This window comes from Neofelis nebulosa, chromosome 4 (genome assembly GCF_028018385.1).
Source record: "Neofelis nebulosa isolate mNeoNeb1 chromosome 4, mNeoNeb1.pri, whole genome shotgun sequence".
NCBI classification, from domain to species: Eukaryota; Metazoa; Chordata; class Mammalia; order Carnivora; family Felidae; genus Neofelis; species Neofelis nebulosa.
The window spans coordinates 79,719,583-79,728,577 of record NC_080785.1 but is presented as its reverse complement, the minus strand read 5'-3'; positions in this window follow the sequence as shown (position 1 = coordinate 79,728,577).

The window sequence follows — 8,995 nt, the reverse complement described above, 5'->3', positions numbered from 1 at the left end:
TATACACACACACACACATATAATTTGAAAATTATATATATATACATATATAATTTGAAAATTAGTGTTTTTGTTTTCTTCAGGTAAATATCCAGAAGTTGAAAAACTGTGTTGTATAGTATTTCTAATTTTAATTTTTTGAGGAGCCTCCTTACTGATTTCAGTAATGGCTGAATCACGCATAGGTTTAAAAGACACATGATGAGGCACAAAAAACATCTGATTATACTGAATACACTGAGATTGTGGGGACAGTAAACACGAAACTTGTGAGTCACTGGAATTATAGTAAAGGAGGCCACTCCTATTTCTACCCTCAATTTCTAGATCCATCTGTAGCTCTTTGGGCCACAACAATTTACATTAGCTGTTCAAAGTCAGAGCCCTCAAATTACAGTGTCTGTTCCATGGCTGGCTTCTTACTTGATCCATTAATAGCTAACTTTAATGTTTTATGAAACTATTCTAAGGCAGTGAGGGATATTATAGGACCAGTGGTTCCAAATGTCACACCTCCATTACGTAAAATGCTAAATTCCAAATTCCATGTTTATACATCAGATGCCCTGACAACTATTGGGTAGTGATGCTACCTGAAGCATAGTGAGTAGGGGAGGCAAATGAATGATAACTGATGGCAATTTCACATAAATATGAGTGGTTTTCCTCCCCTGGGTGAAAAACTTGCAGTGTATTAAACATGACATCAAGTGGATTAAATGGTCTTCATCTGGGATGAAGGACCCAGCTCGGTTTCCATTACTGAAAGATCAGACATTTTTGGTCCCAACCTCGGTTATCTTGATTGTAGCACCATGGCTACCCTGTTATTTATTCCATTATGGTGGCCGTGGGCAGAATTTCTCTGGCTTCCATTGCTCGTGTCATCCTGTCCACTCAGTTTCTTAGTACCTCCTCTATACTCTCATGAGTATTGACATACATAAGACAAAGAGTTTCACACATAGTCAATACTCACATGACTCCATTTGTGTGCTTGTTTCCCACACCGCTTAGTCCCTAACTTACCTCATTCCACCCTTCAGGCTCTGGATCGACTAGCCATATATATCCTTATTTTAAGCCAATATTCTCTCCACAGAAAGGAAACATGCAAGAGTACTGCTCAAAACTCTTTTGACTAAGAAGTTTTCACCATTCACTACTAGAGCCCTCCTTGAATGAAGCTTCAGCATGACAGTAGTGAATTTTTGGATTGCATTAACACATCATGTTGAACTTTTTATAAACCAATCCCAAAATTTGTCTTGTCAGTTGGTCATAGGGAAACATCTGTAATGTCTTGGTAGTTGAGGGGGATATTTCAGTGCAACAGAGATAGATAAATTATAGACTAGGGCTATACTTAACACTTAGGTTAAACCCACTTGGTTGTGATAAATTAAAATTTGTATTATATTTATATATTGCTGGATGTATTTAGCTAACATGTTGGAGAATTTTAGTCTGTAGAATTCTTTTTCTGTCAAATTTTTGTCTACTTTTGGTGTCAGAGTAATAATATCAGCTTCATACAGTATCTTAAGGAGTGTTCTGTGATCTTTCAAATTTTGGACAGGTTGTGTAGAATTGTTACTGTTTTTCCTCAAATGTTTGATAGCAGTTATAGGGGTCTGATTTTTCTTTCTTGGGAAGGCTTTAAATATGCATTCAATTTCTTTACAAGATAGAGGACAGTTTAGCCTTTTAATTTCTTTTTGAGTGAGCTAGCTATGACTGTTTTATCAGGCCATTTCCTCTAAGTTTTTTGTCATGGGATTTGTATTGCAACCTTATCCTTGGGGTCTTAATGTTCTGCTTTTGCTGTTGTTGTTTTGATACTTCCAATGTGTGCCTTCTTTTTGTAGTCAGGTTTATCAATGTTTTTGATATTTTTAAACACAAAGATATTGCTTCATTTATATTTTTCAGTTGTCAATTTTATTGATTTCTGCTCTTTAATATTTTCTTCCTTATACTTGTCTTGGATTTGTTATTAATTTTTAAATTTCTTAAGTGGGAAGCTTAAACCAAACCAATGTTTTATCTTTATTTTTCGCTCAAACAAATATTTAATGGCATAAATTAAATTAAAAGGAGAATATAGTCTTATCTTAGGGAACACAAACATACACTTGAAGAAATATTTACTGTGCTCTTACTGGGCTTTCTAAATGTCAATTACATTGGGGTGCCTGGGTGGCTCAGTTGGTTAGGCATCTGACTTTCGCTCAGGTCATGATCTCTCAGTCCATGAGTTCGAGCCCCATGTCAGGCTCTGTGCTGACAGCTCAGAGCCTGGAGCCTGTTTCGGATTCTGTGTGTGTGTCTCTCTCTCTGACCCTCCTCCGTTCATGCTGTCTCTCTCTGTCTCAAAAATAAATAAACGTTATAAATGTCAATTACATCAAGTTGGTTGATACTAATTTTCATATTTTCTGTATCATTGCAGGTTATCTGAAGCTCTGTTGTTAAATCATACACATTTAGGGCTGTTATGGTTTTTTTAAATTATTTATATCTTTATCATCATCTACTGTTCTTCATCTTTGGGAATATTTCTGTGCTGAAGCCCATTTAATCTGATGTTAGTATAACTATTTCCATTTTCTCTGGATCACTGTCTTCTTTGGATGCAATCTTCCAACTTTTTACACTAACCCCTTTATATTTGAAGTATGTGTTGTGTTGTGCGTGTATAGACACTTGTAGTTACGCTTCGCTTCTCTGTTTTCTAATCTGATTTTTGTGTTTTAACAGGTTTTCATAATCTCTTACACTTATTTTAATGCAGATGTGGTTGTATTAAAGTGTACCATCTTGCAGCTGTTTTCTATCTGTTCCATCAGTTCATCGTTAGGTTTTCATTGCCTACTTTTAACTGTTAACATTGTATTTTTTTTTTTCAACGTTTTTTTTTTTTTTTTTTTTCTTTTATTTATTTTTGGGACAGAGAGAGACAGAGCATGAACGGGGGAGGGGCAGAGAGAGAGGGAGACACAGAATCGGAAACAGGCTCCAGGCTCCGAGCCATCAGCCCAGAGCCTGACGCGGGGCTCGAACTCACGGACCGCGAGATCGTGACCTGGCTGAAGTCGGACGCTTAACCGACTGCGCCACCCAGGCGCCCCCTGTTAACATTGTATTTTAATTCCCATAATCTTATTCTTTTTAAAAGTTTTTAGTAGTTTCTTTGATATGTACTTCTTTACTAATCACAGTCTGCCATCATATGACCTTATATCACCACTTCATTAGAATGTAAGCCATTTACAATATAATCTTAATTCTTTCTTGGCAACATTTGTCGTATTCTTCATACACATTTTAATTATACTTGTGCTATAAATACACACCAAAACATGACTATTTTACTCTAGAGAGTGAATTGTCTTTACATGTATTGAAAATGAAGAAAAAAAAAAAAGGAAATTTGTAGTTACTTCCCATCATTCCACTTCTAACACTCTTAATTTCTTTGCACAGATCCAAGTTTGTCTCTTACACAATTTTTACTGCTTAAGAACCTTCTCTAGTATTTCCAGTAGTCCAAGTCGGCTGGCAACATATTCCTGCCTGTATTGTAGGTAAATGAAAAATCTACTATAATCTTTCAATTCATCTGTATGTAATGTGTTTCTTTTCTATGTGTGTCATAAAGATTTTCTCTTTTACTTGGATTGTGAGAGATTACATATGATATGCCTAGATATGCTTACATATGCTTACATATCTATGCAAAATATGCATACATATTTTGTTTTGTTTGTTTTTTCAATCCTGTTTGCAGTTATCTGAGCTTCTGGTTTTGTGAGTCTTTCTGCTATTAATTTTGTAAAAGCCATCTATTTTTACAAACATTTTATCCTTTTCTTTCTCTTATTCTGAGATTTCAATTATAGATATTATATATAATTATGTGTATATAATTATATTTATTCAATTATATATATTAGATTGTTTTGAGTCCATTGATTTCCTGCTTGTTTCTGTATTTTTTTCTAGCATTCCCACTTGGTTATTTGTTATCATTTTCTTCTTTATTAAAATTACTTATCTGACCTTGAAAAGTCCACCTTTTCCACTAGAGCACTTAACATGTAAATCATAGTTATTTTTAAGTCTTAAACTGCAGCTGACATTTTCCAAGGTCATCTGGGATGGATGGATGGATGGAGATGTGTGTGTGTGTGTGTGTGTGTGTGTGTGTGTATCTCCACAACCTTACAGAAAAACTAAAATGCATATTCAAAATTAGTTTTGACCATTATGGTTACACGAAAATTAAAGCAGTGTATTAATAATGTAATCTTTAAGTTTCAATTAGCCCAAACACTCTAATTTATGTAAATCAAAGGAAGATTATATATAACAATAATTTGGTGGCCACCATATATCTACTTAATTTCATTTTAAATTGACAGGGGTGTCATTTATCAACTTGTGGAGGGTATAATAAAACATTCCAGCAAACAGAATTGGTCTGAAATTCATTAATATCATTTTTGCCTTCTAGTTATGGATTATAAATAAGAAACTTAAAGAATAAAATGCAAAAAATCAAATGTGTTTTATTGGATTGTAAGTCGTGATTTAAACCAGTTGCTAGTAATATATCCTCCACACATGTAAAATTTTCTTACTTGATTGGGGAAAATGAATTGCTCCCGATATAGGAATCAGATTTTCTTCAGAAGGATATGACCCTCATGGCAGTAATTCTTCTCTATTACCAGAGTAATGCTCTGGCAGGGGGTATGTTTGCAATTCCATTTTTATCACTCAAAATACTAAGTGTTATCTTTAAATATGACATTTAAGCTTAACTATTATATTTTCTTTTTTACACAAAATAGAAAAGATTAAGATGAAACTTTTTATTCTATACCATATTTTCCATCTAGTATATATGACCAGTGAAATTTGGAAGCAGTCGCACATTAATAATGTTCTGTTTTGAATTTTAAAGCAAAATCTTTGAGTGGTTTTTTGGATTTGTCTCAAAGGTCATCTAGCAGTATCCAGGGAGCTTAATATGCCAGAGCCAAATATTTGATTTTAATGTAGTACTTTGCAAGTGACCATAAGTCAATTGGCAATTGACCATACTACTTACCCTTTCTAGTTTTTACCTTTTTCTCTGGGAGAAAGAAATGGATTTTATTATGGTAATTAAGTCTTTGTTAAGCATCTAAAAGGCTATATGAAATATGTATATCTTAGCCTTTATATTAAATTGCTATAATATTCATTGATTATTACTTTTAATTTTAGTGAATTAAAATGCAACTCACAGTGCAAGAAAACACTAATACTGTCATTTCAAAATAGGATTTGTCAAATTATATGGAGTCTTCTTCCCTATTTAGTCATAGTCCTTTCAATGAACATGTAAAATTCTATTTTTACTACCAATGAAGCTCTAAATATAAATGAGGGCAATGCATTTGCATACTATTAAAAGCCTACATATGACCAATGGTGGTTGAATATCACCTCAAATTTCATTGTCTTATCCAACACAGGGATTTAGAATAAGATTGATAAAATTAAAATATATGACAACTTGATCATAGATCTTAACATAAATTTTGTAACTATCCTTAGCAAAGTTTCATTAAGAACATAATACTTAGGAAGTGAAAAAAATTCTAAAAATGATAAAAGCTATGATGAGGAAGTATCCAAGAGTAAAAAAAATTAAATGATTCAAAGACAAAGATGAGGAATTTTCCTGCTGTAAATATTTTGCAACATTATTCCTGTTTCTAAATCTTAAATAATGGCCCTTTGGGAGTAATAATAATAATAATAATAATGCCATTCGTTTTAGCTAGCACTTATTATTGTATTTGTTATATATAAATTACTGACATGACCCCTCATCCTCTCATCTCTGAAAGACAGAAATTTTAACTTTGAATCTATTTTGTAGGTAGAAAAGAGAAGTCCAAGGGATAAACAACTTCCTCAGGGTCAGTCATTAAGGATCTAAACAAATGATCTTTTTTTCACAGCATTGTGTTTGATTTTAAAATTGGAAGATAGGTAATGGGAAAAAAATATATTCCTTAGCTTAAACGATTAAAATTTCACTTCCACCCCACATTAAATTTATTATCATTTTTCTTGTTTTACAAACCAGTAAGTTTGAAGGAGTCCCTGACTTTTTATTTACCTCCTTGTTTAAATTCTCTATGACCAAGCAGGGTTTTTTTTCCTCCCCTTGAAATATCCTTTACATCTGTCCTTTTCTTATTTATTTACGTCACACCAATTCTTATCCCCATCTCAAAAACACCATCATAGTCTCTCTTTGCCTCTAGCTTCAAATTCATACTCCTGCCAGCTAAGTCCTAAAACATCACGTTCATTGATGACAGAAGACTCCCATGATCAAATAATGAGGAAATCTCCACAGTTCCTGCTATAGTTTAGACCTTTATCATTATGTCTCTCACACAAACTAATGAAATTATTCTCATTAACTCCAAAATTGCTCCTTTCTAATATCCTAGCCTCCCTGTTTCCATAGTAACCTCAATGAAAGGCAAATTTCACTATGGTATTTTTTTATACCAATACCAGTGATCAGTGACTTCTAGATATTAAAGGTAGATTCTGACTCTTTTGCACATGCAGAAGACATGTTGGATTTTTCACAATTGTTATTTTTCCCTAAGACTGATTTGCAATTTTCTAATATTATATGTTGTTTCTGACCTCTGTGCATTATCATATGGTGATCTCTTGACCAGAAATCTTTTACCCTATCGTTTCTCCACTTGTACTTCCTCTTTCTTTCCTCTTTCCTTTATTTTACTATACATCTCATTTTTCAGGGTTTAGCTAAGACATGTCTACTAAATCAAGCATTTTTCCTGTTCTATTCTCATGACCCAGATTTGGTTGACTATATATATATATATATATATATATATATATATATATATACATATATATGTGTATATATGTGTATATACATATATATGTGTATATATGTGTATATACATATGCACATGTATATATATATACCTATATGTGTGTGTATGTGTATATATATATATATATATGTATATAGTCAACCCAATCTGGGTCATGAGATACATATATATTGATATTGAGGTAAAATTTATTGAAAACAAGTATAACCATCTTAATGGGTAAAATTAGTGACTTTTAATACATTCACAATGTTCTTCAGTCATCCCTTATGTCAACTTTGAGAATAGTTTCATCAATCCCTTAAAAAAGGTTTGTACATGTTAAGCTTGAACAATTGGTATCATATCTCAGAATCTGTTGCCAAACCCAAGGTCATGAAGATTTTCTCTTATGTTTCTTCTAAGAATTTTGCCATTTTACCTGGTACATTTAGGTCTTTGATCCATTTTGAGTTAAATGTGGTATATGCTGTGAGATAGGGGTCCAATTCAGTGGATATTCAATTGTCCCAGCACAATGTGTTGGAGAGACTATTTTTAACTCAGTGAATGGTTGTAGAACCATTGCTGAATTGGCCATAAATGTATGGATATTTTTATGGATTCCCAATTCTAGTCCATCGGTCTATATGCCTATTTTATGCCAGTAACACATGCTTCTGATAACTATAACTTTGTGGTAAATTTTGAGATCTGAAAGTATGAGTCCTCCCACTTTTTCTTCTTTTTCTAGATAGTTTTGTTTTAGAAGCCTCCTGCAATTCCATGTAAGTGTGAGAATTAGCTTTCCCATTTCTGAAAAGAAAAAAGCTGTTGAAACTTTAATAGGGATTTGTACCGGGTACTGTTGCTACCTTAACAGTATTAAGTCTTTCAATCCATGGCTTTTGTTTACTCAAATCTTCCTTAATTTCTTTCAGCAATATTTTGTACCTTTAAGTGTATGAATGCTTCACTACTCTGGCTAAATTTAGTCCTAAGTATTTTAGTTTTGTAGATGTTACTGTGAATAGAATCATTTTATTAATTCCCTTTTTTGGATTGTCTCTGGCTTGGGTACAGAAATAACAACTAATATTTGGGTGATGATCATGTGTCTTATACTTAACTGAATTTTCTTATTAGCTCTTTTTGTGGATTCTTAGGATTTCATATATATCAAATTATGTTATCTGCAATTGATTTTACTTTCTCCTTTCTAATTTTGATTCCTTTTATCTCTTTTTCCTGCTGAATTTCTCAGGCCAGAACTGCAGTTACAATGGTGAATAGAAGTGGTGAAAGGGGTTGTTCTTATCTTCTTCCTGATCTTAGTAAATCTTTCAGTTTTCAATACAGAGAAATAGCAGATATAGGCTTTCCATAAATGCCCTCTATCAGGGAAGAATTTTCCTTCTATTCCAAGTTTGTTGAATGCTTGTATTATGAATGCATTTGCCTGTTTTCAAACGACTTTTCTGCATCAATTGATGTAATTGTTGTGATGGTTAATTTTTGGTGTTACTTTGATTCGGCTAAACAATGCCCACATAGGTGGTAAACATTATTCCTGGATGTGTCTGGCAGTGTGTCTCTGGAAGAAATTAGCATTTGAATCAATGGACTGAGTAAAGAATATCACCGCCTTCTAAAAGTGGGTATTTTTCAATCTGCCGAGGTCCTGATAGAACAAAAAGGTGAGGAGAAGGATGAATTCACTCATTCTTGAGCTGAGACATCCTTCTTGTCCTGTCCTCAGACATTGGCACTCCTAATTCTTGGGTATTCAGATTCAGACTAGTGCTTGCGTTGTCGGCTCCATATCACCCCCAATTATCAGGCCTTCAGATTCCGACTAATTATACCACTCCCTTCCTGGGTTCTGCAGCTTGACGGCAGGCAGATCGTGGGACTTCTTGGCCTCCATAACTATGTGAGTCAGTTCTTATAATTAATCTCATACATATTCTTTTGCTTCTGTTTTCCAAAGAAATCTGACTAAGACAATCATGTTGCGTGTTTTATTGTTTTTTTTCCCCTTTATTCTATTAATGTGATGTATTACATTGGTT